Source organism: Mauremys reevesii, linkage group 4, assembly GCF_016161935.1.
Source record: "Mauremys reevesii isolate NIE-2019 linkage group 4, ASM1616193v1, whole genome shotgun sequence".
Taxonomy (NCBI): Eukaryota; Metazoa; Chordata; order Testudines; family Geoemydidae; genus Mauremys; species Mauremys reevesii.
In genome coordinates, this window is record NC_052626.1 from 44,854,567 (window position 1) to 44,874,348 (window position 19,782).

The following is a 19,782-nucleotide window of genomic DNA, read 5'->3' on the forward strand; positions in this document are numbered from 1 at the left end:
TTTTAAATATTGTAGGAAATATTTTAAGTTCTAATGCTCACATACAATACAGTACAAGGAATTTTTTTTCACTTTGTCATTAAGTCAATACCTTTAGCTAAAATTGTTTATCCAGCCATGCTGAGAGCTAATACAAGTAGAATCACTGAATTCATCTATGGCTTTATACACAATTAATCTTTTCTGGAGGGCAAATTATACCCACTGAGACATGTAGACACCTTCTACTGAGGCTAATGAGCTGAATTTGGCCCTAAGTGTGAAAGGCAAAAATCAGTACATATTGGTTGCTTTTTAGTTTTGCTTTCTTTAGAATTAGGGTTGCACAGCTCTCCAGGATTGTTCTGGAGTCTCCAGGAATTGAAGATTAATCTTTAATTATAAAGATAATGTCATGTGATGAAACCTCCAGGAATTCATCCAACCAAAGTCGGCAACCCTATTTAGAATTCTTTAACTAACAAAACAAGATAGTCACCATAAAGTCTGAATCAAGAGAGCTTGCCAAATATTTTTTTAAGCAAAAGGGTAAGTTATTCCCATTAACTTATAATGGTCCTTTAATAGGTTACCAGTTAATTTTTTCCAAGACTTTCTTGAGTAGTTTTTATGATATAGTAAAATGTCAATGAATTAAAATAAACCATTATAAAAAGGATCATGTTTAAGTTTAGCAGTGATACTTACCAGTATATGCACATTTGCATGATTACCTTTGAAATTGTATTAACTTGTTTAGAGATGTAATTAATTGGAACTTTGTTAGGAAAGGACTGAAGGATTGACAGTTGTGGGCAAGGGCACTGGACTCGTGTTTGACAAAAAGGTTACATAAGAACTGATTTATACAGAAAGACATCTAGGGACAGGTTAAGCTGCAGTATCAGCTTTCAAAGTCTCTCCTTTTGTTAATGTAACTTTTAGTTCATTTTATCTTTTTCAGTTAATGCTTTGGGAATAGGGGCCTAAACCAAAACAGGGTGAATTCAAGGAGACTTTCCATTGACCTCAACAGGCTTTAGATCAGGCCCTATGTGGCTAATTATCAGTAATTATGTTAAATCAGGTAGCCAAATATGTAATCTCAAAATGTCTCACTCAGCAGCTTCCTGAACCGATGAGAGCTCTAGAATGACAGTACAAGGATGTTGGAGGGAGACAGTGCACTAAACCACTTATTAGTGATGATGCACAAAACCCATGTATTGATGCTGCAGTGCTGGTTGGATTTATAGGGCATTATCTGCACAGACACCATCAGGAAGGATACCAGGCAGACCACTGAACATTTGGGCACCTATACAAAAAAAGTGAGTGGAAGAGCAGAGATATTAATCTTTCACAAAGTGCCTGATCCCTCAGACCTTGTGTAGGTAAAGTTTCCATTGGCGTCTGTGGGATTATGCCTGCATGAGGGCTGCAGGAACTGTCCCCAGACAATTTTACATAATCTTCCTTAGAACAGGCCCAGGGTTTGGAAACGTTTCTGGGTAGGTGGGGATAGGGAGGGGTTATACCACAGCATGGCCATCCACACTAACGAATTATTATCATCACTACATATTCCAAAAGCAAACTGCTGGTCTGCATGTGATCCACTATCTGCAAAAATTATTTGTGGATTTGCAGGGCTTTCCACCGGGGGCCAGACTGAGGCTCTGAAGCATCCCCTCACCCCCCCACCGGGGAGAGCTACGTGGGCAGCTGTATGGTGCCCACACGGAGTTGCAGACCCTCCACCTGCCCTTGGACAGGCTGGGAGCCTGCGGCGGTGAGGACACGGCCAGGGGCTGCTCTCAGCCTCCCACCCGCACTACTGGCAGGTGGAGGGTCTGCCGCGGCTCCACACTGGCCTGGCCAGAGAGGGGGGTGTCCTGTGGAGCTGCCTGAGGGCTGCTCAGGCCCCCCACCCAGGGCAGATGGTGGGTCCTCTGCAGCTCCCTACAGCTGCCCCCCAGCTCTTACCATGGCCAGGCTGCAGCTCCAAGCTGCCCCCCTCCCCAGCCAGAGCTGGGTCAAGGACAGCCACACTGGCAGCTGTGGGGAGCCGTGGCAGACCCTCCACCTGCCCTGGGCACGGGGCTCGAGCAGCTCCTGCCCAGTGTCCCTGCCCCTCAAACCCACTTCTCAGGGCAGCTGGAGAGACCCAGGCTTCCCACAGCTGCCAGCACAGCTCTTCCTGACCCAGCTCCGGCTGGGTGGGGGGCGGGGGCAGCTCAGAGCCGCAGCCCAGCCACAATAAGAGCCAGGTGGGCAGCAGCTGTGTGGAGCCGTGGTAGACCTTCCTCCTGCCCTGGGCAGGGAGCCCAAGCAGCCCCATCCCGTGTCCCTGCCCTCAAGCTCCCACCCACCAAATGTCCCCCCCTCCCACCTAGTGACCCTGCCCCCCAACCCCTCCACCCAGGGCAGGTGGAGGGAACCAGGATCCCCACAGCTGTCAGCATGGCTCTCCCCAACCCAGCACTGGCCTTATCTGGATTGGTAAATTCCATTTCATAGTAGTAAGATGTCAGACCAAGCCAGTGTTGTGGTGGACTGACTCCTTTGATCTTTAAGAGCATTTTGATTTTACCATAGAACCAGTGAGGGCAATCTTGAAACAAAGCCAAGTAGACCTGAACATAAAGATTCTTAGGGCCAGATCTTCAGCTGGTGTAAAGGGGTGTAACTCTATTGTCTTCAGTAGAACAATGCCCTTTTACACCAGCTGAGGTTATGGCCCCTAGCCTTTATTGCCTTCAGAGGGGGTATTTGCCTTCCTAATCACCCTGTCAATAATTTGCCAGAATAATTTCAGGAGTGGTAAATAGAAACATATTACTCTCATCTATGTAATTGTATCAATTTTATGAATTATGTAACGCCCATCTCTGTCCATGCAGCTTGTTATGAAATCTATAACTATTTCAGTCCGTCTGCATCATTACAGTGAATCACCATTTCCTGAAGCAGTCCCTCCTGTTGGTAACTGAAAAGGAGACGTTAGGAAGGATCCACCTTTCTGCTTGGGCCCCTATGTGCCACTGAATAGTAGTACAGGGACCATAAAAACTCCTTATTGTGCCCAGAGTGAATTTCCCCAACATCAGCAATGTGTATGATAGCCACAGGCAACCCTACGCAGACCCCCTCACAAGCCCCAGCAAAAGGAGTATGTTGGGTACAGGAGGGGGCATGTTAGGGTTGGAGGGGGATTTTCAGCTGTGGTGGGCATACGCAGCCCAATGTGGAAGGGTATCATAAAGTAGAGAAGCTTCTAGAGGCTCTAGTTTACACTGGGGCTGTACTGGCCACCACAGCCATCAAGAATCTGAAGAGCATAAAGGTGGCTTAAAGCCACCTTTGGTCCTATTTCCCCAGGACTTTCTGTGCTGAGGCTCCAGCACAGAATCCCGGCCAGTATTTCCAGGTATGGCCCTTGTCTTAAGTCTGCTTTAGGCATCCCTGTTGTGTCATTTTTACTCATGTCCTTCAGTGATAGGTAACATACAACGGCCCATGAATAAAATAGCTAGATAAAATGTAGACTCTAAATTCCAGAATCGTCCAGTTTTGAAAGAATATTTTGACTCCCCAAACGACTGAGCAGCCTGTGATAGTTACATATAAATCCAGAGTCAAGCCTTGTATTTCCTCAAACAGCAACCCCATGGTGTGAGACCAAAGATTTCTTTCCTGTCCCACATTTAATATTTTTAGATTTATATTTCCTTGAAACTTGTGCAATGGTACAGTACTTAGGGACAGGTCATAAGCTTATAGCTGTTGAATGTGTGACAAGGAGGTCATAAAGAATCGGGTCAGATGTAGTTAATTAACGGTAAATGAAGGACAGCTGCTCTTTATGTTCCCAGCACATCTTTGATCTGCTCTACTCTTCAGACCTCTGTGGACAAGGTAGTTAAACACAAACTAGGAGGCCTGTTTTAAAGACCTTAAAGACCTCGGGGCAATCGAGTGACAGTCCAAGCAGCCATAAGCTGTTAGCTTTATTCATTAGAGAACTTTAAACATGTCAAGAATTAGAATAATGTCCCTACTTTTAGATCAGCCTGAGCAATGAAGATTACAACAGCTCTGGGACACATGAGTGAGCAAACTTCTTGTGAAAACACGTTTATTGAGAAGCATTTTACTATAATGGCAAAGAAAATACGGCTTGCACATTTTCATTGCAAGGATATTGGTTCAGTATGCATTGAAACAGTGAAAGCTGTCATGGCACAAATACAGTGTAACCCAGGGTTGACCTCACTGATCCCTTCAATCATGTTTTAAAAAACTTCCTTCGCAGTCACACATGATAGAAAGAATATGTCATCTGTGAGTAACATAGCAGTATGTAATGCTTGCTGAAAAATGTATGGAGAATGTTACATGATAAATTGCAGTTCACTTGTGTGCAGACACTCAAGTACTTAAATATGTTAAAATGCATATATTTATTTTGTAAGTCAGATCTTCAAGGCTAACACTGGCAGTCTCTAAAATATATGTAAATACTGTTTAATTACTGGAGGAAAAAAATGGTTTGACATATAAGTGCCTTTTTACCACTATTTGTTAATCACATTAGGAAACTTGTGATTTTTGCACATAAACAGTGTTCAAGTGTCAGCTGAGTGTGATGCATGTTCTGAGATATTTTACTATTGCCAATATTTTTCATTTTATATCTCAGATTTGGCATTGACTATAAGACCAAACAAATTTTAACTGACATGTTAAGCAGAGACTTATGGAAGAGCATATAATGTCATATCAACAATAGTCAGTAGAAAGTTAAGGCACTCTTGAGACATAGTTAAGTACAACTGAACATAAAGATTCTTGGGGCCAGATCATCTCATCTGCTGTTAGTTAGTGGGGCTCAATTGACCTTAGTGGAGCTACACCAATTTACACTGGCTGAGGTTCTGATCTATTGTTAGTTTTTGATATGTTGTTTTCTCCATAATCTTTTGTACAATTACCTACTTGTCACTCTCTTCATGGTATTCTGTCCTGTAGATGTACTTAATGTCTGGATCCTTAAGATCAAGGGGTGGGTTTCAGAAAAGGTTTGAAGAGGCAGGAATTTCAAATATGGCCATGGCTATTGCCTTCTTTTGACTACACTATAGACTGAGGTGGGCACATCTGGGTATGCAAATTGTATGGCGGGCCATGAACAGGGCCGGCTCCAGGTACCAGCACAGCAAGCAGGTGCTTGGGGCGGCCAACGGAAAGGGGCAGCATGTCTGGGTTTTTGGCAGCAATTCGGCAGCGGGTCCCTCGGTCCCTCTCGGAGAGAAGGACCTGCCGAATTGCTGCCAAAGAATGAAGTGGCAGCAGTAGAGCTGCCACCAAAGTGCCGCCGATCTTGGCTTCCCTCCCCTCCCCCACACCGCTTGGGGCGGCGAAAATGCTGGAGCTGGCCCTGGCCATGAATGCTCACAAAGTTGGGAGTTGGGGTACGGGAAGGGGTGAGGGCTCTGGCTGGGGTGTGGGCTATGGGGTGGGGCCAGAAATGGGGAGTTCAGAGTGCAGGAGAGGGCTCCAGGCTGGGGCAGGGGTTTGGGGTGCGGGCTCTGGGGTGGGGCTGGGGATGAGTGGTTGAGTGTGCAGGAGGTTGCTCCGGACTGAGATGGAGGGGTTCGGAGGGCAGGAGGGGGATCGGGGTGGGGCAGGGTGTTGGGGTGCGGGAGGGGGGCAGGCTTCAGGCAGTGGTTACCTCAAGCAGCTCCCAGAAGCAGTAGCATGTCCCCCCTCCTGCTCTGCACACTACCCTGTCCGCAGGCACCACCCCTACAGCTCCCTTTGACTGTGATTCCCGGCCAATGGGAGCTGCGGGGGCGGCGCTTGGGGCTGGGGCAGTGTGCAGAGCCCCCTGGCTGCCCCTACATGTAGAAGCCGGAGGGGGGACATGCCGCTGCTTCCAGGAGCCACGTGGATAGGTGATAGCAGTATATTGTTGCATCAATGCCAAATGATTATGGATAGCATGCTTGCACCTGTCACAGGTGTATTAAATCTACATATATTACTTTTACTGTGAAATAGCTAAAATAATGCAAATTACCTACAGTAGATCTAGTGTAGGAGGACGTCATAGTAGTCCAATAGGAACATTCCCCTCAGTTTTTAAGCAGGCTCACCAAAAAAAACCCCAAATCTGGCAGATGGGCAACGAGGGAATTAAAACGATGAAACGTAATATGCTACAGAATTCCAGGGTAAAATGCAGCAATAAGATTACGTCATTTAAGAGATTCTTTGATTTATTTTCCTACTGCTTTCAAACCAAGTCTGATGTACATGCATCGTAAAGACCTTAGTCAGATTTTTAATAACTCAAACATAGCAGTATAAATACTGGGTTACTCCTATAACACCATCCAGCTAATTTTATATGTATCACAAGCCAAATTCTCCCTTTCTGAAGATCTACTTGTAAGTGTGAGATTTCCATGGACGTGTGCAAGGTGCAATGCCAGCTTAGTGCATGGTGCCTTGTAATCATGCCTTAGGTGTTTTGGAAGATCCATGTTGTGTTCTATATTTCTGCATTTCGCTGCAGTACTTCAACTGTCAAACACAGAACAGGAATTTTTACTCATGCTTTATTTGCAACAGAATTGACCAATTTACCAGCTGTTAATAATAATGGATCTTATGCTTCCTCTGCTTTGCTTGTAGGAAAAGGTGTGTGCCCCTTTAAGGGCTAGAGAACCAGAGAGTGACTTTCTGCTGCAGCTGCAGACCAGGTCAGCAGGAGATGCTGACCTAACCCCCCCCCCCCAGGTGGGGGACTACATTGGTCTGTGCCCTCACAGCTGCCATCTAGTAGATCCTGGACTCGCCACCCTCCTGTAAAATAATGGATTCATCCCAGCCTCCTTGAACCATCTTTGACCTCCTCAAGGTTAATAAGGTTAATAATCGCCCCTCCCATTGTATGTCCCTCAGTTCCAAAGCCCTTCCAGAAGGGTTCCTACAGGACCCAGGTACTAGCTCACTAATCCTATAAGCTTCAAAAAAAAAAAAAGTACCAGAAACGCTGCCCTGAACTAGGCCACCTTCTTCCTTCAATGACATATGGGTTCCAAGGTCGACACCAGATCCCTGAGTGTATTAACAGTGATGGGACGATGTGTATTCTTTTTAGGGCTGGTGCTTTAAGACTACTCCCCTAGAAACCTTTGAACTACAAAACTGCTGCAAGGATGTGGGTAACCATTCAGCCTGCTGACAAACGTAAGGGCCGATAGGTGAGTGGAGATGGCTGAGGATCCCAGTTGTCAGCTTACTAATGACACCACGTACTGCAGCACATGTTTCTCTGAAATGGGCCATATCAGTGATAAGCCTTCCAGATCCTGAAATTGCATAAAATCATTAAAACTTCTCTCATAGCTCTGCATTGGAGATGTCTGGGAACCCAGGTAGCTATGGAGGGGAGGCAGCCAAGCTAATTGCTGGCACCTCCTTGTGGCAGATGTCCAGTGCAGGTCCTCCCTAGGGAAGGGATATGGTGATCAGATAAAATGGATTAGCAAAGGATTTAAAGGAGGTATTCTTTAAAGAAATGGAGCCATTCAGGGTTCCTATGACCGGTACAGCATGGGGGATTGATGAAGTCTCAGCAGTGGGTTGGCTGGGGACCAGGCTGGATAAATGGGAGGGCTGACGCAAGCCCCCTAGTATATATTGAGTTGATTATGGAATCATCTGCACTGTAAACTTTTATCTGCCGGGTACTCCCAGGCATTTAAGAATAAAGTTGTGGCCTGATTAAACCACATCCAGTGTCTCCTTCCAGCAAAGCCAGACTATAGAACTTAAGCATGAACAATTTGCAGCTGCTGCTGTGGGAATGTCAGAACGGAGGAACAGCCACACTAGATGACATGCTGCCCAGAGAAACTCTTTTCCAGTTTTCAGTCATTTTCATGAATCCACTCATTTGGAATGTCTGCTGTAAAATTCCCCAGAAGTTTGTGTCCCCCTTATACTTGATTTCCAGTCTATGTTTTAACCCCTGGTTTGGGGACTGAAGCGGGAGTGTACTGTACAGTTAAGGACCAGCGAGCCAATGGCAACACAGCCACAAAGTTGGGTGTCCTGCCATTGGAGTGAGAGGACCTAGTACATTGTGGAAAGGAAGTGGCACTCAGTGTGAATGGCCCAGGTGCTGAAGGTTTGAGGCCAGTATTTCCTACTAATCCTTGGGCTCAGTGTAGATAGGAGGCCAGGCCATCATCACTTTTCATACAGAAACTACTCACTCTACTTTACTTTCTATAGTCATGTCTACATTGGTAAAATGTACCATAATGGTATTAGCACCTGTGTTAGCTAGCTGTGGTTAACCAAAGGTCTTTTTAGCTAATATTTTTAAACATAACCATCCTATCAAAATCCTAACAAGAACAGTGGGAATCAAGGGTCAGAGCAGGGTCAAACCTGAGCCTAGGAGTAGTGAAGGAGTTTGTATTCCAGGCCAGGGTCAAAACCAAGGGTTAGATTCCAAATCAGGTTTCAGGGTCTGGGTGAGGAGGCAAGGTCCAAATCAAGCCGAGGTTGAAGCCATGAGTTCAAGAGCAGGAATGGTTGTAGCAGCTACAGGAAATCCGCACTGTAGCCAAGACGCTTCTGGAATGCACTTTGGGATTATATAGAGTGGGGAGCCAATCAGAGGCCATGAGGCTGCTGTCTGTCTAACCTCCTAAGGCAGGACTTCCCATGGTCTGTGTCCACAGTGGGTCACAAATGGTGGAGCAAGCTGCTTACAGCTGCCACTGGGTAGCAACATGGAGATGTCTGCTGCCTGGCAGCTCAACAGGCTCAGGTTGTAGACCAGCTGGGTCTTACATAAGCCATGCCTCCCACCAGCCTGGATTTGTCTGGATGGGATGCATGGAAGGCTACCATGAGATCAGGGGCATGGACTAGGGAGATGGGCTCTCTGGATCACTCTTCTTGGTCATACCCTTCCAGCCTATAAGGTACCAGAGGGAGCTGTCTGATTTTTTAGTCCACGGACCTTGTACTTATTGTGTTCTTGGATCCATACCACAGGGGGTAGTGGCTGACCCTGGTGAGTGAAGAGGTTGTCAATGGAGGATTTTAGCAAGAATATGTGAAACACTAGGTGTATTTTGAGAGAGGTGGGTAACTGAAGCTTCATGGTCTCTGGGTTGATTACCTGGCTGATGGAATATGGCCCATGGTATGGTAGTCCCATTTACAACACAGCTTCTTGGTGCATAAGTCTTGGGCTGAGACCACACTTTTTGCCCAACAGTGAATGCTGGGTCTTCTAGGCACTGGCAGTCATCACACCACAGGGGTTCTCAAACTGGGGGTTGGGACCCCTCAGGGGGTCGCAAGATTATTACATGGGGGGTCGTGAGCTGTCAGCCTCCACCCCAAACCCCACTTTGCCTCCAGCATATATAATGATGGTAGATATATAAAAAAGTGTTTTTAATTTATAAGGGGGGGGGTTGCACTCAGAGGCTTGCTATGTGAAGGGGGTCACCAGTAAAAAAGTTTGAGAACCACAGGCATACCACGTGTAGTTTTCCTTGGCCTTGTTTTCTATGTCACTGGCCCCAATGACAGGAGTGAGCCATCTGTTATTTTCACTAGGTCAGGGAGATTGTTTGGTTGAACCTGAATACCCAGGGCATGGGCCTTTTCAGCATCTATAAAGTTGTTCACTGCCCTGGAAAGCACCAGTGCCCACTGTGGTGGGATTTGGTAAGGTTCCCCTGGAACACAGACACAGACCTGAACTTTGAGGTATGGGGAGAGCTCACCGTGAACTGGGTATGTCTCAGTGAAGAGTAGGGGGTCATTATCTCAGGGCTCATTCTGGCCAACCCCTTCTAGTCCTGGGTGTGGTAGTTTCCCAAAGTGCTCAGGGTGGGCAGTTGGCAAGACCATGGCCAGATCCTTCCCAGTGGAAACATAGCCCATGGCAACTGCAGCGCTCTTTTTCCTCAGGGGTCACATGGCAGTTGGCACTATCCAGCTGCATGGTCTGAGTCTGGTTTGGAGACAGGTACCAAGTAACACAGACCGCTTCCTTTCCTCGTGTTGCTCCCTGACCCCTATTGTCTATGTGTATGACAAGGTTGATGAAGGCATCAGGGCCTGCACATGAGCTAACTCGTCCTTAATCTCCTTGTGTAGTCCCCAACAGAACTGGTAGAGCTGTGCCTCTTCGTTCCACTTGGTGTCAGTGGCTAGTCACCAAAAGTGGGCAGCATAGGAGGAAGCTGGTGCTTGCCCCTGCTGGAGTTTGCACAGGGCTGCCTCTGCCGAGCAGGTACAGTGGGAATCATCAAATATGGCAGAAAATGCCTAAAGGAATTGCATCTAGCTCACACGTTTGAGTAGTAGTGAGGCCCAATCCAATGCATCTGCCACCAGGAGGCTAATAATGAGTCCTACTTTTTGCTTGGTCAGTGGGGTAGGACTGGAGGTGGAGTAGAAACAGTAGGCAGCACTGGTTTATAAACACCCTCAATTTTTGGTGGTACTCATTTAAAAAATTCTGGGAGGAAGTCCCGGTCCAGATATGTGGCTACACTGTGAAGGAGTTTGCAATCAGATTCCAGGCCAGGATCGATTTCAAGGGTCAGAGTCTGAGTCAGGTTTCAGGGTCTGGGTCAGGAGGCATAACCAGGAGTTCAGGAGAAGAAATGGTCATTGCAGCAAGAAATCCACACCACACAGTTACCTGGATATTTCCTGGAAGGCCCCTTGGGTTTATATAGGGCAGTGAGCAGGAGCCATGAAGCTGCTGCTTGTCAGACCTCCTCAGTTGGGACTTCCCAGGAGCTGTGTCCACAGTGGGTCATGAGTAGTGGAGCACAAGCTGGTTACAGCTGCTGCTGGATGGCAGCATGGAGAAGTTTGCTGCCTGGCAGCTCTCTAGGACTGGGTTTTAGACCTGCTGGGACTTACACATTCTTGTCCATGCTAAGGGCAAATTGGGTTTAATATCTTCTTAGCAGACATGTTTTCTAGCATGATGCATTATTTCAGTGTATTCAAGGCCTCTGAGGATAACATTCTACTTGAATGCTAACTGCCATTGCAGAGCATTTTTTAAAAGAACTTTCCACTTCTACACATTTTTCGAAGGAAAGGATTGATTTGGCTTATTACCTAAAAGATTAATTAATGTTTGCCAGAAGCTCCAGGGTCCCATTAGCTAATCCCAAACCACACCGCTAACCAGAATAATGGGCAAGAGTTAAAGTAAATGTCATTTTTTAAAATGAAGGTGAATGTCATGTAAATCTTTTCCAACATGCTCAGAGCATCCCTGTACACTTTTCTTTCTAGCCTAATTAACACATATTACATCTGGGAAAGACACAATATATGGATGGAGTGGGCTTTGACAGCCATATCTATAAAGCTGAAAATGGCATTTTATGGCTGCTTCTGAGAGGGAACAGGTTAAAGCTTTATGTGTCTGCACAGATGCAGTGGGCCAGCAGCCATGAAAAAAATGTAGTCTGGATAGAACTCATAATGGAAGATTGACTGCTGGGACCCTTGTGTTTCAGACATTGATTATTCTCCAAACAATGCTTTTTACAGTCAGTCAGAGGCTGCTGGAAGTATTTGTCTTCTCAGATAACTTGCATTAGCCAACAAGTAAGCTGATTTTAAGAAGGAAATATGTAACAGTTGTTTTTGTTTGTTTGTTTTTTTGCTTTTTTAGGAAAGAAAGATCACTACAATTCACACTTCCTTAGGATTGATTGATTGATTGATTTTTGAGCCAGACATATTTCTTAGGCGGAAATGTAAGGTACACAGTAAAATATTTATTATCATTTCTTACATCGTAACTGTATCTCTATGAAGGCCAAGATAAATACATAGTGTTCCAGCTATACAGTGCCTGGTGTGTTTATTGCCACATTTTCTATGAGCAATCTCCATTCTGTTGTGTTTCCTTGGTGACTGTGTTATTCCAGGAAAATGAGTAACACACGGTGAGGAGGGTGTGTAATGACTTCTGCACTAAACGGGGTGTCTGCACTAAAACACATGGATGATGCTCCCTGAACTCTCAGATCTGCACTAGAGCATCCCCTACAGAGTACAATGCACAGAAAGCCTGGGGAGGTTCAACTACAGTTTTTTGAGGAGCAAATATTAATGTGCATCAATTGTACCTCACACTTCCCTCCTGGCCACAGCTTTTAGAGTGTATGCAGAGTTCAGAGCCAGAGTTTGTCCCAAGAGAAGGCCCAAAAGCATAAAGAGTTCCATTTTTGAAATGTATACAATCCAGCCACTTCTGTTATCTATATTCCCCACTTATTAGTTTTTGGTTTCCCCCTACTCAATGAACATAATGGGTATAGGAGCATTTTGTTGTTGTAGTTCTACACTGATGAGGTCTTAACTTAGCGGTACTGGGAATTGGTATCATACGTAAGTATGACATCATCCAAAAGACTGAGACAGCCAGTCAGATAATCACAACGTTCACAGACCCTTTAATACAGCAGTAAACCACTCCAGATTGTGCATTATATGGGTGCCAGCTTCAGGTGTGCTGCAAAGCAGAAGGATAAAGGCCAAGGGAATTCAATCATCCAAGATGTACAACAATCACTGAATAATGCACACCATGGAATGACATACTGCCGTTTGAGTCTGTAGCTTGCTAATTTTAAATATAAATTATAAAACATCTTAACAGCCAGTTTGGGAAAGGTATGTATCCTTCCAGAATGAAAACAGTTTTTAGTAGGGAAAAGGCATGTACTGTGTTGGAACTGGAGTGGAACCACATCTCTTCTTCAAGATGTGTTGCTCATGTCCATTCCATATTAGGTGGGTGTGCTCGCCATATGCACCAGTCCCAGAAGTTTTTCCCTCAGCAGTATCAGTAGGGGACCGGCTCTGGCGCCCTCTGGAGTGGTGCCCACTGGCTCTCCCCACCCTCAGTTCCTTCTTGCCACCAGTGATGGTGCTGGAACATCTGCTGCTTCGGCTAGCATTGATTCCTTCTCTGTTCTTGCAAACGTTGAAATCCTGTAAAATAATTATACATAGTTAGTAGTTTTCTTAGTTACCCTTAGTAGTAGTTCTCAAACTCTTTGTTGGTCATGAATGGGACCCAGTCGGGGGTCAGGACATGCCCCGGTCCCCAGGCTATAAGCCCTGCGTTCACTGCAAATGGCCTATGCCCATCAGCAATCCCCATACCAGCTGCCTAAGGTGCTTAGGCGAAGGGCACATAAGTGACAAGTGCTGTATCTGCAAGTCCTTCAAAACTAGGATGAAGATGGAGCACAATATCCATCTAAGAGTGCTCCTAATGGAGTGGGCACTCACTCCGGCACTGGAGCAGCAGTCCAACTCTGCACTGAGCACCATGGCCTCCATGTGCAGTGCTCCCCCGGCGTCGTCCAGAAACCAGCACCGGTCTCCCTCCAAGGCTCCAGTCAAGAAGCCAAAAAAGACTGTGAGGGGAAGATCTCCTACCTCTCACCAGGGAAAGGAGAGGGCAGGGGGTGAGCCAAGACCTGTGTCGGCAGCTCAACATCCCCTTTCAGGAAGTCGGGCCCCAGCTCAAGTCAAGCAGTGCAGCCCATCCCATGCATTGCCTGCGACTCCAGATAGCAGTGCAGGCCCCGTCCAGCTTAAGGTGCAGTCGACACCTGAAGCCCTTCAAGCAGCTCAAGAGATCCTGACACTTCCGGAGCTGCCCTTACTGGCTCCTGCAGTACCCCAGTCTCAGGGAAAACCCACGTTGGGACTTATGCATTTGTCCCCACCTCAGCGGTACTGTTCCCCATCGAGAGGGACGTTCCACCAGCATTCACCCACCTGCAGCTGTCATGCCTCAGGACGGGAGAGGCAGGCTCAGCGGCGCCCTCTTCAGTCCCTGCACTGGGGGCACCAATCAAGGGACTTGAGGCGTACCTTGCTGGTAGATTGGTGCAGACCCTCTGAGGCATGTGCCATCCAGCAAGAACTCCAGGACCAGCCCCAACCATCTTCAAGGACCCAGGACCGATCCTGGGACCGACTGGGCACCAGAGACTGTCGATTGCCAGGATGTCATCACCCATCTCCAAAAGGAAGGTCTCCCTACTCATGACATCCTCCTGGCAACGCGCTCATAGTAGCTCCCAGTCCCATTCAATGTCCTGGTGCCGGTCGAGTAGCGTGAGGCGTGGATCGCTGGGTATCCAATGCAGATGCACCAAATGCCATCAATCCCCGAGAGCCCGACCAAGACAGTCTCTCTCGGACAGGTCGGCTTCATGACGCAGCGACCGGCACTGGTGGGACAAGAGCCACCACTCGGCATGATCCTGGTCACCTGGAACTGATCGCTCTGCTGGTACCAATGGTGCTGACTACATTATCAGCACTGAAACCTGTTCCATGGGCCCAAGTGCAGTGGCCAGTGCCATGGTACCAGTGGAAACCTTGGGGGTTCACCCAGCCTTCCCAGGCTGCCCGATCGGTGTCAGGAGCCTTGGAGAGGCTAGCGGCCTCGGAATCCTGTCCCCATCCAGTGCTGGAGACTTTGGGGGGTAAGACCCCGCAGGTCCAGGAGGACCAGGGGAACAAGCTGATGGACCACCAATGGACGTGGAGGTTCCCAGGGCACCGTCTTGGTCGTCATTGTCGCTAGACAAGGCTATCACAGGGTCCCCTCAGCCAGTTCCTCTGAATGATGCCAAGGCGCACCATGAACTTTTGAAGAGGGTCACTTCTAACCTTTAAAATAATCAGTAGGATGTTTTTAACACAATAGCTGTGTGGATTCCCCTTTATTTGCTGATGAGATTCCATTTGTGCACCACTGTTAATTGATGCATCTGACATCACTAAACTGTTCTCACAGCACAATCAGAGCATGCTTTTGGACTATCTGTGTCCCTAGCAGTATTAAAATACCATCTTATCATAGAATCAGAATTGGTAAACAGCAGCTATCTCCACCACTTGCATCCGAAGAAGTGGGTATTCACCCACGAAAGCTCATGCTGCAAAACGTCTGTTAGTCTATAAGGTGCCACAGGATTCTTTGTTGCTTTTACAGATCCAGACTAACACGGCTACCCCTCTGATACTTAGCAGCTATCTAGTATGACTAGCTAGATTACATTGCAGCATGGGATTGCATATTTAGCAACTTAGTTAATCATAGCACTGTCAGACTTTCTCCAGCTAATGTGCATGAGTTTTGTGACAAAGTGCAATATATTTTATTCCTATGCGCATCTCAGATTGCTTGCAATTTAGTAGGGCCACCACAATTTCTGGGCAGGCTATCAAGTGAGATGTGGTAATGAATTGCATGACTACTATGGTAAATGGAAAAATGTAGCTTGTGTTTGTAGCTGTTCCATTGGAGTCTTGCAGTTTGCTCTCTTTTTTGTGCTTTTTAGAACACTATGTAACAATCCTTAGCTATTTTGCTGTCTGGTGAAATGGACTACCTGTGCGCCGTTTAAAACTTAGTGCATAATGAAATGATGAAAACAAAAGGGAAGATGTTTATCCTTTGAGAAACGCAGATAACTAATAGAATCTTGAAGTTATCAAAACATATTTCTTGCCAAAGAACTTGGAATTCATGTGTTTCAATTTCTGGGAAAATGCCTGAATTAAAAATTGTCCTGTGAGGACCAAGAAAGTAGAGCCAACTTCTGGCACAGTACAGTTTTCTCCCAAAATGGCCATAAATGTGTAAAAACAGGGTAGGGTGAACAAATGCTTGGCCCCCTACCACCAATCATTGCTGCCAGCGCAAGATGGAAGATCAAAAATTGGGGAAGGGTAGGAGGGAAAGAAAAGTCACAGGCCATGCCCGTCCCACCAATGCTAGACACACTTCTGTAGCTCCACTTGTAAAGCACCTCTTGGCAGCCGTGGAGCAGTTTCTGTACAGGTGGTGGGACAGAATAAGGACAGAAACTGGGTTCTGGGTTCCCCCGTCTGAAATGTAATTTGGTTCTTAGTTTAGTGCAATACAAGCCATGCGTGAGCAATGAGAATTATAATAAGTGGGGAGTCAGGGGGAATAAGCAACCTAGCTGATTTAGGAATAACAGTATCAGAGGGGTAGCCGTGTTAGTCTGGATCTGTAAAAGCAGCAAAGACATGCATCCGACGAAGTGGGTATTCACCCACGAAAGCTCATGCTCCAATACATCTGTTAGTCTATAAGGTGCCACAGGACTCTTTGCTGCTTTTAGGAATAACAGTGCGAGTCTTGCTTTCCAAAAAAATATGATTAAAAACGTTGAACTGCTGCTACTCTTACCTCATGTCCCTGCCAGTATATATTAATATTCTGGGCTTGTACTACTTGTGTTTCCTCCCTTTAATCCAGCCTTGAAAAATAAATTCTTATGGGGGGGGGGAAGAGTGGAGAAGAAAGTAGGGGGGGATTAATATTAATTTCATGTAGGCATTTAGATATAGTATTGATGGCAGAGGTAAAAATAGCTATCTAGCAAGTTTTGTATGTTCTATAAACTTTCCATAGAGCTATAGTTGAGAAGGGAGGAAACCTTGTTATTTTGTCAGCATGTCCAAAAATTGGTGTAGGTGAACAGACTTAAATACCTCCACAGCAGTATATAAAACAGCTACTCTGAGATGTTTTGTTTAATACTTTGACCAAGATTTTGAACAAAAGATATTTCATGGAAATATAACATACTTTTGTATCTCAAAATACGGAGTAATCACTATTCGAAGTAACAGGATGAAATAAAGTGTGTGCAGGTTTTTTAAAAGAAATCTAAAGTAAATAAAATGAGTCCACAAAATCTAGTTTAGAATCAATGTAATTAAATTAGTCTTTTAACCACATGTTCCTATTACTCTTCCCCTTGTCTTAATTTCTTGTGTGCCTTCTCTGTTTTTTATTACACTAGTTATCTCAACTTTTCTTTAATTAGTCCCTGATTCTGCAACCATTTATGTTCATAATAACTTTGAATATCTGCATAAATATGGGCAGGATTAAGCTCTTAATTTGTACAACACCAGCATAGTGGAGCTCTGATCCTGAAGGGGCCTTTGGATGTGAATGTGAAACAAATATGACGATGGGAGTTCTAATCCTATGAGCGTGTACAGGTGTGTCTGTGATTACATTTGGTGGAATCTCTTAGCTTTCTTTACTTCAGAATTATGGCTCCAGTCCTGCAACTGACTCAAAGGAACTACACATGTGCTTATAATTAAGTATATACTTAAGTCTTTGCATGATTGGAATCTAAATTATTAGCAGTATTATTATATAAATAGGAAATCTCTCATATTTTGAGACACATATACCAACGGAAAATACGATTTTTTTTTTAGCTGAAATGGATAGAGAAGAATTGTTGGTCAGGTGTGTGATAAACAAAAGGCCACTTTTTGGCCCTTAATTTCATGGACAAGTCATATCATACCATAATACTGTACCGATATGCCTTTTCTTTGCACTTCTATATTAACAACAAGGAAATTAGGATATCATGGTGTAGCAGCTGACAAAATAATTAAAATGGAAAGAATTTCCTCCATGCTATTTGTTTAATAGTTTAAATGTTTTGCTCAGTTACACATCATATTGTATGTAGGAACTGCTTTGCCTAGATTTTATGGGAAGTTTGAAAAAATGTTTGGAGTTTGAATCCAATTTTATTTACTTAAGTGTGAAGAAAATACGCTTTTCTGATTTGTTCTACTTGAAAGTTTGTATTTTAATTGCTCAGAAGTAGTTGACACTAGAAACATTGATTATAAACCAAGCTTAGTTCAATGTTTGGGGAAAAAAGACTTCAAGGCCCTGATTCAACAATAGACTTCATGCAAGCAGATCTTTGCATCTGTATAGAGCCCCACTGATGAGTCCAGCCATGCTGCGTCTGCTGCACCAGCAGGGCCCAATGCCACATTAAATTGGTTTAATACTTTGAGTTGTGAACGCTGAAAAATTAAATTTTCACTCATAGACATTAGAACAATTTCTCTCTTGTGTTTTGGAGAAAGTAAAAGTGCTTGATAATGTCTGGCACACAATGAATTGCTTTAGGTTTCAGAGGCCAGTAACTGTACAAGGACAACTTAATTGGGACCAGGTCCTATGACACTGAAGTTAATGGTAGCAGTATATGGGCCTTAGATCTTATGGTGTCCAGGTCTTATTCAGGAAAGCACTTAAGTAGATACTTAAATTTTGTTAAATTAAGTGGGATTTAACCACATGCTTAAATGCTTTCCTGAATGAAGCAGGGCCTAAAAAATTAAGGTTGTTAATGATGCATCAGTGAAAGGCACCCTGTGTGAACAACTTAACCAGGCTTTTTTCCCTTTCTAGATTTTAAACAACACAACAAAAGAAAAATTAAATGTAAAATCAAATTTTAATGCAATTTTAAGGTTGAGAAATTCAAAAAGTAAAGTCTTTAAATTAATGTTAGCAAAGTATTAGCAAAGACATCGTGATTGGAATCATGGCTCCATTTAAGTCAATAGCAAAACTCCCATTGATGTCGAGGGGGCCAGGATTTTAACTCAGTATTTTTAATTTTAGATTTCCTTGGTAAAGAAGAATATATTCACAGGCTATTTGTTAAATGTATGTACAGTCTGAACTGCATGAATAGTGTAACAGGATAAAGGCTCCTGTAGAAAGCTTAACATTTGAATTTCCTGACACTTGTATGCTTGACTTTTCAGCTACAACCTTACACTGGTGGTTTTACATTCAGCTTCCTGCTATACGTTGCATACAGCATTACAAGTTGATTGCAAGTAGCTTGTCACTAAAATAGCAAATAGATGAAGCAGAGAAATTCAAATCATGTTAAAAATTAATAGTCCTGAAAATCCTTTCTTTATTTGATTTTTTTAACTTTAAAACATAAAAACTAGTTATTTTTGGTCAAACATGGGAAATTGTGGAATCCGTCAAAAAGAGACTCAATAAGACAGGACACCATAGTTCCAAAAGCATGTAATCACCTCATATCATGCATGTGAGCACACACTTTTACCCTTCCATTTTTTCATATTTTAAAAGAGCTTTTAAAGGGAATGTTGTGGCTTGGTATCAACCTTCTACACAAATCTGTTTCAAATCCCAGAAATGCACTTTTGTTGTGGACCGATCTGTACAGTTGTTTCTGGTGTGTTGGTGTTTGGAATGGGAGGAGTATGGTTGGACATGAAGCAGGTGAATGTAGAAAATGGCAAGCAGATGTCAAGGAGCTCTGATGTGTGCTAGAAGAGTAGAGTGTATAACAACTTTTAGATAAGAGAAGTGCTCTTACTTCAAGGGTCAGTAATTGCATCCTCACTGGGAATGCCTGTGGTGCACTGGGACTATCTTCTTCTCTACTTAAGCTTTATATTTTCCTTTAGGGGAAATTAATTTTCCTTCCAAGAAAAATGAGAATTCATTGAATTCTATTTGTCCATGATGCCAGTGGGTTTTTTCAGGTGTCCCAGTTATAGAATGGTGAGCAACAGGAATTAAAATGGAGCATATAGTTTGTATCCTCCACTTTCCCACTGTTACCATGAATAGCTCATCACCAAAACTTACTGCCTCAAAATGAATCTGCGGTGACTGCTAACAACATCTTTGGTCTGCCTTCTGATCTAAGTGTTGCGTTATATTGGCCAAAATGGTACAGAAAAAAACCCTCGCTTTTACAAATGATGAAGCCGGTAATAGTCAATTTAAAAAATAATCAAAACTGTTACCAAAGAATAAGTTCAGTTCTTGGGAATAAT

At 44.5% G+C, this 19,782-nt stretch overlaps 1 protein-coding gene across 9 annotated transcripts in view; it reads left to right on the plus strand.

Annotated features, from left to right (window-relative positions):
- The window catches only part of SLC25A21 (solute carrier family 25 member 21), a 396,958-nt gene that overhangs the window by 230,077 nt on the left and 147,099 nt on the right, over window positions 1–19,782 (plus strand). For 3 of the 9 annotated variants that reach the window (XM_039535490.1, XM_039535491.1, XM_039535493.1), the window contains exon 2: window positions 11,726–11,815. The exons of 5 other annotated variants lie outside the window; for them this stretch is intronic. The gene's annotated coding sequence lies outside the window, so the exon portion shown is untranslated. Of the gene's footprint in view, window positions 1–10,243; window positions 10,316–11,725; window positions 11,816–19,782 lie in introns of those variants that run through there. One more of the 9 variants, XM_039535492.1, reaches the window with a different exon arrangement.